The 13,985-nt window shown below is 39.9% G+C and overlaps 1 long non-coding RNA gene across 2 annotated transcripts in view; it reads right to left on the bottom strand.

Moving 5' to 3' along the window:
* Positions 1 to 13,985, bottom strand: part of LOC148006895 (uncharacterized) — a 138,448-nt gene that overhangs the window by 31,649 nt on the left and 92,814 nt on the right. The window lies entirely within an intron of this gene.

Raw genomic sequence — 13,985 nt, 5'->3', positions numbered from 1 at the left:
TTTAATTTATATTTCAAATGTTATTCTCTTTCCCAGCTTCCCATCCATAAGTCTCCTATCCCATCCAACTCCCATTCTTCTATAAGGCTGTTCCCCCTCCCCAACCACCCCCCCTTCCCACCTCCCCCAATATTCCCCTACACTGGAGGGGTCCAGTCTTGGCAGGACCAAGGGCTTTTCCTTCCATTGGTGCCCAACAAGTCCATCCTCTGCTACATACGCAGCTGGAGCAATGGGTCTGTCCATGTGTACTCTTTGGGTAGTGAGTTAGTCCCTGGGAGTCTGGTTCATTGATATAGTTGTTCTTTTGAGGTTGCAAGCCCCTTCAGCTCCTTCAATCCTTTCTGTAATTCCTCCAATGGGGACCCCGTTCTCAGTTCCATGGTTTGCTGCTAGCATTCCTCTGTATTTGACATGTTCAGGCTGAGCCTCTCAGGAGAAAGCTAGCTATATCAGGCTCCTGTCAACATGCATTTCTTGGTTCCATCAATATTATCTAGTTTTGGTGGCTGTATATAAATGTATCCTCAGGTGGGGCAGCCTCTGAATGGCCAATCTTTCAATCTCTGCTCCAAACTTTGTAACCATATTCCCTCAATGAATATTTTTTGTTCCCCCTTTTAAGAAGTATTGAAGCATCCACACACTGGTTATCCTTCTTGAGCTTCATGTGGGCTGTGGATTTTATCTTGGATAATTTGAGATTTTGGGCTAATATCCACTTATCAGTGACTGCATATAATGTGTGGGTTTTTTTTTTTGTGTGTGTGTGTGATTGGGTTACCTTACTCAGGATGATATTTAGTAGTTCAATCCATTTGCCTATGAATTTCATGAAGTCATTGTTTTTGATAACTGAGTAGTACTCAATTGTGTAGATGTACTACATTTTCTGTATCCATTCCTCTGTTGAATTGAAAGGCACTTGGGTTCTTTCCAGTTCCTGGCTATTATAAATAAGGCTACTATGAACATAGTGGGGGATGTGCCCTTGTTGTATCATTTGGGTATATGCCAAGGAGAGGTATAGCTGGGTCCTCAGGTAGTACAATGTCCAATTTCCTGAGGAACCTCCAGACTGATTTACAGAGTGGTGGTACCAGTTTGCAATCCCATCAGCAACAAAGGAGTGTTCCTCTTTCTCCACATCCTCACCAGCATCTATTTTCACCTGAGTTTTTGATCTTAGCCACTCCAACTGTCTTGATTTGAATTTCCCTGATGACTAAGGATGTCGAACATTTCTTTAGGTGCTTCTCAGCCATTCAATATTCCTCAGCTGAGAATTCTTTGTTTATCTCTGTACCCCATTTTTAATAGGGTTACTTGGCTCTCTGGAATCTAACTTCTTGAATTCTTTGTATATTTTGTATATTAGTCACCTATCAGATGTAGGATTGGTAAAAAACTTTTCCCAATCTGTTGGTTGCTGTTTTGCCCTAATGTTTTGCCTTACAGAAGCTTTGAAGTTTTATGAGGTCCCATTTGTCGATCCTTGATCTTAGAGCATAAGCCATTGGTGTTTTGTTCAGGAAAATTTCCCCAGTGCCCATGTGCTCAAGGCTCTTCCCCACTTTTTTTGCTATTAGTTTGAATGCATTTGGTTTGATGTGGAGGTCCTTGATCCACTTGGACTTAAGCTTTGTACAGGATGATAAGAATGGGTCAATTTGCATTCTTCTACATGCTGACCTCCAGTTGAACCAGCACTGTTTGTTGAAAATGCTATCTTTTTTTCCATTGGATGCTTTTAGCTTCTTTGTCAAAGATCAAGTGACCATAGGTATGTGGGTTCATTTCTGGGTCTTCAATTCTATTCCACTGATCTATCTGCCTGTCTCTGTACCAATACCATACAGTTTTTATGACTACTGCTCTGTAATATTGCTTGAGATCAGGGATGGTGATTCCCCCAGAAGTTCTTTTATTATTGAGGATAGGTTTCGCTATCCTGGGCTTTTTGTTATTTCAAATGAATTTCCAAATTGCTCTTTCTAACTCTGTGAACAATTGAGTAGGAATTTTGCTGGGGATTGCATTGAATCTGTAGATTCCTTTTGGCAAAATAGCCATTTTTACTATATTAATCCTGCCAATCCATGATCATGGGAGATCTTTCCATCTTTTGAGATCTTCAATTTCTTTCTTCAGAGACTTGAAGTTCTTGTTATACAGATCTGTCACTTGCTTGATTAGAGTCACACCCAGGTATTTTATGTTATTGTGACTACTGTGAAGGGTGTCATTTTTTTCAGCCTGCTTATCCTTTGAGTAGAGGAAGGCTGCTGGTTTATTTGAGTTAATTTTATACCCAGTCACTTTGCTGTTATTTATCAGGCTTAGTAGTTCTCTGGTGAATCTTTTGGGGTTACTAAATACACTATCATCATCTGCAAATAGTGATATTTTTACTTCTTCCTTTCCTATTTGTACCCCTTTAACCTCCTTTTGTAGTCTGATTGCTCTGTCTAGGATTTTGAGCACTATGTTGAATTAGTAGGGAGAGAGTGGGTAGCCTTGCCTAGTCCCTGATTTTAGTCGGATAGCTTCAAGTTTCTTTCCATTTAGTTTAATGTTGGCTACTGGTTTGCTGTATATTGATTTTACTATGTTTAGGGTCTTTAATTCCTGATCTTTCCAGGACTTTATCTTGAAGGGGTGTTGAATTTTGTCAAATGCTTTCTCAGCCTCTAATGATCATTTTTTTCTTTGAATTTTTTTACATTGTGGATTATACTGATGGATTTCTTTATACTGAATCATCCCGGAATCCCTGGGATGAAGCCTACTTGATCATGGTGGAAGATCATTTTGATGTGTTCTTGGATTCAGCTTGCGAGACTTTTAGTGAGTATTTTTTCAGTGATATTCATAAGGGAAATTGGTGTAAAGTTTTCTTTCTTTGGTCTTTGTGCGGTTTAGGTATAAGCATAATTGTGACTTCATAGAAGGAATTGAGTAGTGCTCCTTCTGTTTCTATTTTGTGGAATAGTTTGAATAGTATTGGTCTTTTATGAAGGTCTGATAGAATTCTGCACTAAACCCATCTGGTCCTAGGCTTTTTTTGGTTGGGAGACTTTAAATGACTGCTTCTATATTGTTTAGATGGTTTATTTGTTCCTGATTTAACTTTGGTACCTGGTATTTATTTAGAAAACTGTCCATTTCTTCCAGATTTTCAAGTTTAGTTGAATAGGCTTTTGTAGTAGGATTTGATTTTTTTTTAATTTCCTCAGTTTCTGTTTTTATGTCTGCCTTTTCATTTCTTATTTTGTTAATTTGGATACTGTCTCACTGCCCTCTGGTTAGTCTGACTAAGGGTTTAATCTATCTTGTTGATTTTCTCAAAGAACCAGCTCCTGGTTTCATTGATTCTTTGTAAAGTCCTTTTTATTTCTACTTGGTTGATTTCACCCGTGAGTTTGATTATTTCCTGTCTTCTACTCCTCTTGCATGTATTTGCTTCTTTTTGTTCTAGAGCTTTTAGGTGTGCTGTCAAGCAGCTAATGTATGTTCTCTCCTGTTTCTTGTTGGAGGCACTCAGAGCTATGAGTTTTCCTCTTAGCACTGCTTTCATTGTGTCTCATAAATTTGGGTATGTTGTGCCTTCATTTTCATTAAATTCTAAGAAGTCTTTAATTTCTTTATTTCTTCCTTGACAAAGATATCATTGAGTAAAGTGTTGTTCAAATTTCATATGTATATGAGCTTTCTGTCATTGTTATTGAAGACCAGCCTTAGTCTATGGTGATCTGATAGAATGCATGGAATTATTTCAATCTCCTTTTATCTGTTGAGGCCTGTTTTGTGACTGACCATATGGTCAATTTTTGGAAAAGGTATCATGAGATGCTGAGAAGAAGATGTATTCCTTTGATTTAGGATGAAATGCTCTATAAATATCTGTTAAATCCATTTGGTTCATAACTTCTGTTAGTTTCTTTTGGTCTCTGTTTAGTTTCTGTTTCCATGATATGTCAGTTGTTGAGAGTGGGATGTTGAAAACTCCCTCTATTATTGTTTGGGGTGCAATGTGTGCTTTGAGCTTTAGTAAGGTTTCTTTTATGAATGTAGGTAACCTTGCATTTGCAGCATAGATATTTAGGATTGAGAGTTTTTCCTGGTGGATTTTTCCTTTGTTGATTATGAAGTGTCCTTCCTTACCTTTTCTGATAACTTTTGGTTCAAAGTTGATTTTATTCTATATTAGAATGGCTTCTCGTTTGTTTCTTCGGACCATTTGCTTGGAAAGTTGTTTTCCAGCCTTTTATTCTGTGGTAGTGTCTCTTTTTGTCTCTGTGGTGTTTCCTGTATGCAGCAAAATGCTGGGTCCTTTTTGCATATCCAGTCTATCAGTCTATGTCTTTTTATTTGGAATTAAGTACATTGATGTTAAGAGATATTAAGGAATAGTGATTGTCATTTCCTGTTATTTTTGTTGTAAGAGGTGGAATTATGTTGTGTGTTTCTCTTCTTTTGGTTTCATTGCTAGCAGATCACTTTCTTGCTTTTTCTAAGGTGTAGTTTCCCTCCTTGTGTTGGAGTTTTCCATCTATTATCCTTTGTAGGGCTGGATTTGTGGAAAGATATTCTGTAAATTTGGTTTTGTCATGGAATATCTTGGTTTCTCCACCTATGTTAATTGAGAGTTTTGCTGGATATAGTAGCCTGGGCTGGCATTTGTGTTCTCTTAGGGTCTGTATCACATCTACCCAGGATCTTATGGCTTTCCTAGTCTCTGGTGAGAAGTCTGGTATAATTCTGATAGGTCTGCCTTTATATGTTACTTGACAGTTTTTCCTTACTGCTTTTAATATTCTTTCTTTCTTCTATGTGTTTGGTGTTTTGACTATTATGTGATGGGAGGAATTTTTTTCTGGTTCAATCTATTTGGAGTTATGTAGGCTTCTTGTGTGTTTATAGGCATCTCTTTCTTTAGATTAGGGAAGTTTTCTTCTATAAATTTGTTGAAGATATTTACTGCCCCTTTAAGTTGGGAGTCTTTGCTCTCTTCTATACCTATTATCCTTAAGTTTGTTCTTCTCATTGTGTCCTGGATTTCCTGAATGTTTTGGGTTAGGAGCTTTTAACATTTTACATTACCTTTGATGGTTGTGTTGATGTTTTCTATGTTATCTTTCCCCCTGAGATTCTCTCTTCTATCTCTTTGTATTCTGTTGGTTGTTGCTTGCCTCTATGACTACTAATCTCTTCCCTAGGTTTTCTATCTCCAGGGTTGTCTCCCTTTGTGCTTTCTTTATTGTTTCTATTTCCATTTTTAAATCCTGGATGGTTTTGTTCAATTCCTTCACCTCTTTGGTTGTTTTTTCCAGTAATTCTTTAAGGAATTTTTGTGTTTCCTCTTTAAGGGCTTCTACTTGTTTACTTGTATTGTCCTATATTTTTTAAGGGGGTTATTTTTTCCTTCTTAAATTTCTCTGTCATCATGAGATTTTAAATCCAAATCTTGCTTTTCCAGTGTCTTTGGATATCCAGTATTTGCTTTGGTGGGAGAACTAGGCTCTGATGATGCCAAGTAGTCTTGGTTTCTGTTGCTTAGGTTCCTGTGCTTGCCTATTTCCATCAGATTGCCTCTGGTGGTAGCTGGTCTTGCTGTCTCTGACGGTGACTTGACCCTTCTGTAAGCCTATGTGTCAGCAGTCCTGTAAACCTGTTTTCGTTCAGCCAGACCTGGGAGTAGAGAGCTGCTCCTGGCTTTGTGTGACCTGAAGCTTCAAGGTAGGTTGCTATGCGCAGAATAGTTGAACTTATCTCTGCTCTCAGGTGTGCTCCTGGCAGGTGCTTTCAGCTCTCAGGTCAGGCAGACACCAGAAGGGTCCTGATCCTGACTGCTCCTATGTCCCTTTGCCCAAAGGGCTCTAGGTGGGTTTCTTGGGCCAGAAATTAAGCAGAAGTTGTGATCTCCCCTGAGGTCTCAGAATTGTCCACACTTCTGAGGGTTCAGCTCTCTCCCTGAGGGCATTTGGGTGCAGGGATCTGTGGGACCAGTTCAGCTCCGGGCACAGCCAGAAACTGAAAGTTATATGTTTTTCTTAAGTGAATTTATAACTCATTTCACTGAGAAAATGCACTTTTTTAAAAAGGGAGGGGCATCATGAGTCAAACAAAATAAATAAATTTGAAACTCATCCTTTGGAAAACTTCAGAGTGATGCCTGCTCCTGAATCACTTTTCTTGCCATAGAAGTTTATTTTTATATCAGTAAAGAGATATTAGTGAAATAAATCATAAGACTTAAAATGGAGCCATTTTGGGTGATCTTATGAATCTAACAGACTACACTTGAGGATTCTATAAAGGTGGCAAAGAGTCCAGGTTTGGAAACATCTTCAAAATCACTCTTAGAGAAAGAGCTAATGGGATAGATGTACTAAGAGGAAGTTTGTTAGGTTATCTGCATTGTGAGCCATCTACAATGGCTGCCTACATGCTGGAAGATTCTAAAAACCTGGACGCTGCGTAATCCACGATGCTGGACCCCTCTGCAGTTAAAATCTGGCACAGAAGGAGGATCCTTGCAAGCCACTAGTCTTCACACTGGAAGGCTGAAGATACTGAGTGAGATGTAAAGCAAGGACAACAGGAGAGACGAAAGCACACTCACAGTGGGAGCACACAAAGCACTAGCTTTCCCCTTGAGCTTCTTCAGAACTGGGGTACAATGAGAAGGTGCCCTTACTTGGAGGAAGTGAGTGTCTTTTCATTCATGTAACAAGAGATTTCCCCTTTCAGGAAACACCCTCATTCCTTTCCCAGAGCCATGTTTCTTAGTTTACTCCAGATCTAATCATGTTGACAACTAGCATCAACCATCATGATTCATGACAACATCTTTCAGAGGTGTGAAATCTCTGACAGCTACCCACAGCCAAGGACTAGAGGCCGGCCTTGCTTTGGCTGTCCACAATCTGCTCCCCTGTATAAATTATTCCATGTGTGACTTAAAGTTTGCCAAACACTTTCTTGGTCTATGATTTGTTTCCTTCTTATAGCAAATTTCAGGACAGACTTTGCAATTTCTAACTACAAAACCGGAATTAAAGAGAATAACAACTGTGGTAAGTATCTCTCAATATGGTGTTTAGAAACAGGAAGGCTTCCTGAGTAAGTCTTCTCAATCCTTTCTTCCCATAAAAAAAAAAGGCAGAGAGGTGAGAGTTGATTTTTGCATTGCAGTGACCTGGGTGTGATGCTCACCGCCAACTCGTACATGTTTAACAGCTTCACCGTGTTGGAACCAACACTCACATTAGAAAGCTGGTTTCCATGCTTACTCTCTAGTTTCCTATGGGTTCGTGGATGGAGAGTATGAGGTGGTCCAGTAAGTGAGCAATTAGTATCTATACAGTATGAACTGAATCCAGGCCTTTCCCTGTCTTCAAAGGAATCAGGGGAGTTTCATGCTTCATAACAACAAACTGCGGAATGAAGGAGGGCCCTGCACGTCAAGCACACTTAGCCCTTCCTTCCTACTGCAAAATGATGCTGACGAGTGGGTAACTTTCGTAGAACGGGACTGTAGTTTTTTCTTTTTTCTATTGGATTTTTATTTATATTTCAAATGTCTTCCTCTTTCCAGGTTTCCCATCCATAACCCCCTCATCCCATCCTCCCTCCCCCTGCTTCTATGAGGGTGCTCCTCCACCCACAACTCTGGCAGCTGTTGCTAGAAAACTGACTGTCTAGTAATAAATTCCTTCCACGTAAAGATAGGATCTTGTTGCTGTGCCTTACTCAACATGTGAGTGGTCTCCTTCCACAGCAGAATACAAAAGTGACCCAATGGTAAATAAAGCTAAGGTGTCTTTCTTTAACAAGGACACACATTTTTCCCTTCTTGAGAAGGCCTCATGATACGTGAATGGAAAGGCCTGCCTTTTAACAATGTTGCAATGAGATTAAGTTTCACTATGAATTTTAGAGGGGCACATTCAGACCATAGCAATCAATTATTTACCTCCAATTTAAATCTCACTTAAATTTGTTCCCCGAGAATCATTTAATTTTTAAGCCCATTTTCCAATCTGTGGTTGAAACCAGAACTACATAGGGAAACCCAGAGCCTCAATGCTCAGGGGTGAGATGCATCACATTTTTTTTTTTCAAAAAGCAGTTCTGGTTTCTTCTTTGTCAGGGCCCCAGTAGAGCTGAGGAGTCCCAGGGAAGAAATTGGCAGATGCAAGATCTGTAACCCAGAAAGCAGAAGTAGGAAATGAGGCCCCTTTGTAGGCAACTAGGACAATAATTGTACAAAGCTGAAATGAATGGTGAGGCAGTACACCTTGGATTTTTTTTTCATGTGGAGTAGGTTTATTGGGATGGCAGAGACAAGCAAGTTAAGAGAGCGAGGGGGGGGGTGAGTGAGGGAGAGAAAACCACCTTGGATTTTAATACGGGACAGCTTTAGGAGCTGGAAATGGCAGGACACCATTGGAGGACCTCATTGGGAAGCACTAGGGAGAACCAAAAGGCAATGAGGCCATATTGCCATTCTTTTTTCTCTCCCTTTACTGTTTTCTTTTGATTTCACCCTGGAGCATAAATGTTTCCTAAGAACACAATAAATAAAGTAGTCTTCATTGAATAGATAAGAGAAAACTTAGAGACTACACATTTCCATCTAATACACATAAAGAGACAAACTGTTTTAATAACAGACTTTAGTGTCAAAGACAAACAAATATAATGTGGTGATATGTGAAGAAGGTGTAGCATCAATCATTCTGATCATTGCTGTCTAACAGGAAGGAAACTGGGCTCCTAGGAACCTACACACTGGGGTGTCAGGTGCAAGAATGCTCTGTATTCATCCATTGTTGTGGGAAGGACAAGGGGCTAAAAGCAGACACTTCCTGGTTCTAAGATTAATACATGCAGAGGCAGGAGGCTCCCTAGGCAGACCTGGACCACAGGTATCAGTGATGCCATCTAGGTCTAGGTGACTTATTCCAAGTTCATCTAATAGGCCTCTAACCCCTGTCTTCTCACGATACACTACTTTGGGTGGCACCATTCCCTAGGTTGTACTCCAAGACTATATAAAGAGAGAGTTAGGGGCTCGAGATATGGGTTATCAGACAAGAGAGTTTACTGATCTTCTGAAGGACCTGAGTTTCATTCCTAGCGTACACCTTAAGCAGCTCTTAACTACCTATAGTTCCAGCACCAGGAAATCGAGGACCATCTTCTCAGTTCTGCAACTTCAAGTACCTGCACATACCCATACACAGAGAATATATATATGTATATATATATTCATATATAAATATATATATGAATTTAAAATAATAAACACAATAATAAAATGACAATGTGACCAGCTACCTCAATGTCCATTCCCTGTGATTTTCCTGCTATGATGAACTGTTAATTTCAAACTGAGCCAAAATAAACCATTCCTGCCTTCAGTTTGCTTCTGTTCATGGGTTTTAGCACAGCAACAGGAAAAGCAACTAAGACACCTTAGTATCATGTACAGGACAAGCTATTTGGCTCCTAAATGTTAATATTGTTCTGTTCATTAATCACAGACATTCAAAATTTCACAGCAACCACACATAAAATGTTGTTCATTTTCTGTAATTAAATTAATGTAATAAAAATATTTGCAACAGAACAAAAGGTTCATTAAGTTGGAACATGCCAACAAATCTTAAAATATGTCAGCATAGATTGACAATAGGCTTAGAGAAGTTTGGAAAACAGACCAAAGAAAACCCAGCATGGCTTACTCAGTGGATTCTGCATATCACATCTACGGAGATGTAGGACTAGTTACTGTTCTCACTGCAGAGACAGAACCCCGGAAAGAAGCAACCTAAGAGGAAAGAACGCTCTTGGTTCTAATTTTAGTCTGTTATGGCAGAAAACCCACAGCATAGTTCATGGTGGCAGAAAATCCCAGTGCAGGCTTCTTATGGGGCAAATCATCTGGTTTATAGATATAGTTTTGAGAGGATTTAATCCATTTCATCTAAGTTGTTTTATTTTATATATAGTTTCTTTCATGTGATCATTAAAATGACTGGAGAATCTCTACAAGTTTGCCTGTATTATTAATATTAATATTAATATTATTATTATTACTGATAGTTGTCTTGTTCCCTCTTACTTTCCTTATCTTCCCCATTTGTCTTTTTGCTGTTCTGGCAATTACACCTAAAGCCCCACACATGCTGGACAAGTGTTCTACCACTGGGCTGTATCCCTGATCTTTCTTCTAAAGTTAACATTTTTATTACAAGTTTGTCAATTTTACTTATCTTTTCAATAAATACACATTTGTCTTTATACAGTTTCTGTTTTTATTTTCACTTATACCTCTCTGACCTACATTATTTTATCCTTCGTTTTGTGCCTATTTTTGTAATTTTTCCCAGTTCCTTCAGTTGGACAATGAGACTAATTTGATAATTCTGTCCCTTCCTAATGAGAGCATTGAAAGTTTAAATGCACTTTATAGCACTGCTTTCATGGTTTTGCACAAATTTCCATTTGTTGTTTTGCACTTAAGGCACTTCTCCTTAATTTTTTATTAAACTATTCTATTTATTTATATTCCAAATGTTGCCCCCTTCCAAGTGCTCCCACCCTTTGCCTCTGAGAGGGTTGTCCCCCCTACTGCCTCACAATCCAACCCCCAGCATCCCCCTTCCCTGTGGCATCCAGTCTCTATAGGATTAGGCACCCCCCCTCCCTGAGGCCAGACAAGGCAGTCCTCTCCTACAGACCAGCCCATATATGCTTTGATTGGTAGTTCAGTCTCTGGGACCTCTGAGCGGTCTGGGTTAGTTGATACTGTTGGTCTTCCTATGGGGTTGCAATCTCCTTTAGCTCCTTCAGTCCTGCCCCTAACTCTTCCATTTTGGCCCCTGAACTCAGTCAAATTGTTGTCTGTATCTGCATCTGTCTCAGTCAGCTGCTGGTAGAGACTCTCAGAGGATAGCCATGATAAGCTCCTATCTGCAAGTACAAAATTGTTTTCCATATCTGCTTTTTTGCTAGGCTGGCAATGTCAGTTATTTTTAAAATTTTGATCATTTGATGCATACATGCATGCGGTGCACTATGATTATGTTTTCCCATCCCTGTAACTTTACCTTACTCACTGCCTCCTGATTGACCATTTGCCTTCCTTCTGTTTTCCTGTCTTATGTGTACTTGCAGGAAATCATAGCTGCCAGGTAACTGTGACCAAAATGATCATGACATAGATAGAAGACAGCATTTCGTAGTAATCCTTTCTCCAACCATGTGCTCTCTATTCCACAATGTTCCCTTGGACTTGAAAGACATGATATTGATGTTTTATTTAGGGCAGTGAACTCAACAGTTACTTAATTCTCTGCATTTGGAAAGATTATGACTCATTGCTTCAACTGTCTCTCAAAGGTGTTGTCTCTGGCCATGACTGAGAGGAGCATTATTCTATGGTAGAAACAAACATTTGGAGAGCAGTTTAAATACATGTCCATTTAGTAATGCATGAGTACTATATCCCCATAGGGTCTGTGGTAAGGATTTTTTTCAAATCGAGTTTACAATACCATGCATGTATTTTCTCTTGCGGAACAGGACTCAAGTTCAATCAGAACCTTGTGAGTTGCCTCTAGAACATTCATGTCAGTGTTGTGCCTAGTGGACATATATTACCTGGTAAGTAGTAAGTAGGCCTTATAGGCTCATGGTCCACAGCTGGGTAAAACCCATATTGAACATTCATTCGATATAGTTTCAATTACTTCAAATTTGTTGAATCTATTTTTATGGCTTTTTTCCAAAGTAGTTGACCTGGAAAGAACATCCAGTAAAATACTTAACAGGAATTGTAAAAATGAATATCCTTTTCCATTTTGAAGATTTATTTTATTCTTAGTTATGTGGATTGGGGTGGGTATATTTGCTTTTCTCAGAAGAGGGGTTGGGATTGCCTGGGTCTGAAGTCAAAAGAGGTTGTAAACTCCCCTGTATGGGTACTAGAAACTGAACCCAGATCTAAGAGCAGTTCACTGAGCAATCTTGTCAGTCCCATCTGGCCTTATTTCTTATTGAAGGGGGAAGAATCCAGTCTTAATTAACAAGTGTGATATTAGCTAAAAGACTCCCATGTTTGGTTACAAAAGAGTATTCCATTTGCTCATACTTGAGTGATTTTTACCATGGAATAGAGTTGGATTTTGCAAGATGCGTTTCTATATCTATTCGGATAACAAAACAACCTTGTCATAATATTCCACATGTAGGCAAGATATGAAACCATTTTTACAGTTGTGTACTTTAGTTTTCTAACATTTTGTTGAGAATTTGGGATGTATATTCACAAAGTAGATATGGACTACTTTCTTTTGATGTCTTTGCATTGTGGAAGGTAACATTTGTTGTATAGAGTAAATGAGACAAGTATTTTTTTCTTCCTATTTTTTCAAGAATTATGAAGGCTTACTATGAAGTTTTAAAAATATTTAGTAAAGGCCAGAAGGAGACATTGACTCCTCTGGGACTCAAGTTAAAGATGGTTATGAGGCAGGGGGCTAGGGACACAAAACCTCAGACACAAAACCTGCCTTCAGGGAGCTGGTCTGCCAGGAGAACTATCCCTCTTTTTTTTTTTAACTTTTTATTTATTTATTTATTTATTTATTTATTTATTTTCAACTTGAGTATTTATTTACATTTCGAGTGTTATTCCCTTTCCCGGTTTACGGGCCAACATCCCCCTAATCCCTCCCCCTCCCCTTCTTCATGGGTGTTCCCCTCCTCATCCTCCCCCATTGCCGCCCTCCCCCCAACAGTCTAGTTCACTGGGGGTTCAGTCTTAGCAGGACCCAGGGCTTCCCCTTCCACTGGTGCTCTTACTAGGATATTCATTGCTACCTATGAGGTCAGAGTCCAGGGTCACTCCATGTATAGTCTTTGGGTAGTGGCTTAGTCCCTGGAAGCTCTAGTTGGTTGGCATTGTTGTACATATGGGGTCTCGAGCCCCTTCAAGCTCTTCCAGTTCTTTCTCTGATTCCTTCAACGGGGGTCCTGTTCTCAGTTCAGTGGTTTGCTGCTGGCATTCGCCTCTGTATTTGCTGTATTCTGGCTGTGTCTCTCAGGAGCGATCTACATCCGGCTCCTGTCGGTCTGCACTTCTTTGCTTCATCCATCTTGTCTAATTGGATGGCTGTATATGTATGGGCCACATGTGGGGCAGGCTCTGAATGGGTGGAGAACTATCCCTCTTAACCCCAGAGGTACGACCCCATGTTGTCTCTACTGACTGTCCAAAGAGAGAACCACCAGGAGTGCACAGGGCTAGAGGGCCACAGGGTGGCCTGGGACTGAATTGTTCTGGTCTCCAACTGTGCTAAGAGCTGGGGCTGTCCCATGTCCTTGGACACAAAACCTGCACACAGAGAGTTGGTCTGCCAGGAGTACACTCACTCCTAAGATCACAAGCTCACAGGCTCACAGCCCCACAGTTGGGACACACTCCAGACAGAGACAGCAAAACCAACTAACATCAGAGATAACCAGATGGCAAGAGGTAAGCACAAGAACCTAATCAACAGAAACCAAGACTACTTGACATCATCAGAACCCAGTTCTTCCACCAAAGCAAATACTGGATATTCCAACACAATGGAAAAAGCTTTCTTTGGATTTTTTTATTACTAATTGTGTATTGAAAGCAGTAAGATGTTCCACAACACCAAATAAACCAGTTCTGAGATTTCCCCAAGATAAATTTAACAGCTCCAGCTTCTTCAATGTTTATCAAAATACAAAAGAAAAAAGTAGAGGTCGTCTTTCGATGGCAAATCAGACCCTTGCAGGGAAGAAGCTACTTCACACATGGAGATGGGGGTGCTTCAGGATGTGGGTCTGTAATGGACCGACCCTCCCACCTTGCACGCACTACTGCTATCGAGACCCAGGCCTCCTGCCAGTGCATCCAAGTGGGCCCAAGAGTAAGCTGGGTA

The sequence above is a fragment of the Rattus norvegicus genome, chromosome 1, assembly GCF_021556685.1.
Source record: "Rattus norvegicus strain SHRSP/BbbUtx chromosome 1, alternate assembly SHRSP_T2T, whole genome shotgun sequence".
NCBI lineage: Eukaryota > Metazoa > Chordata > Mammalia > Rodentia > Muridae > Rattus > Rattus norvegicus.
Note: the sequence above shows the minus strand (reverse complement) of the source record. Positions and strands in the feature narration are given on the sequence as shown.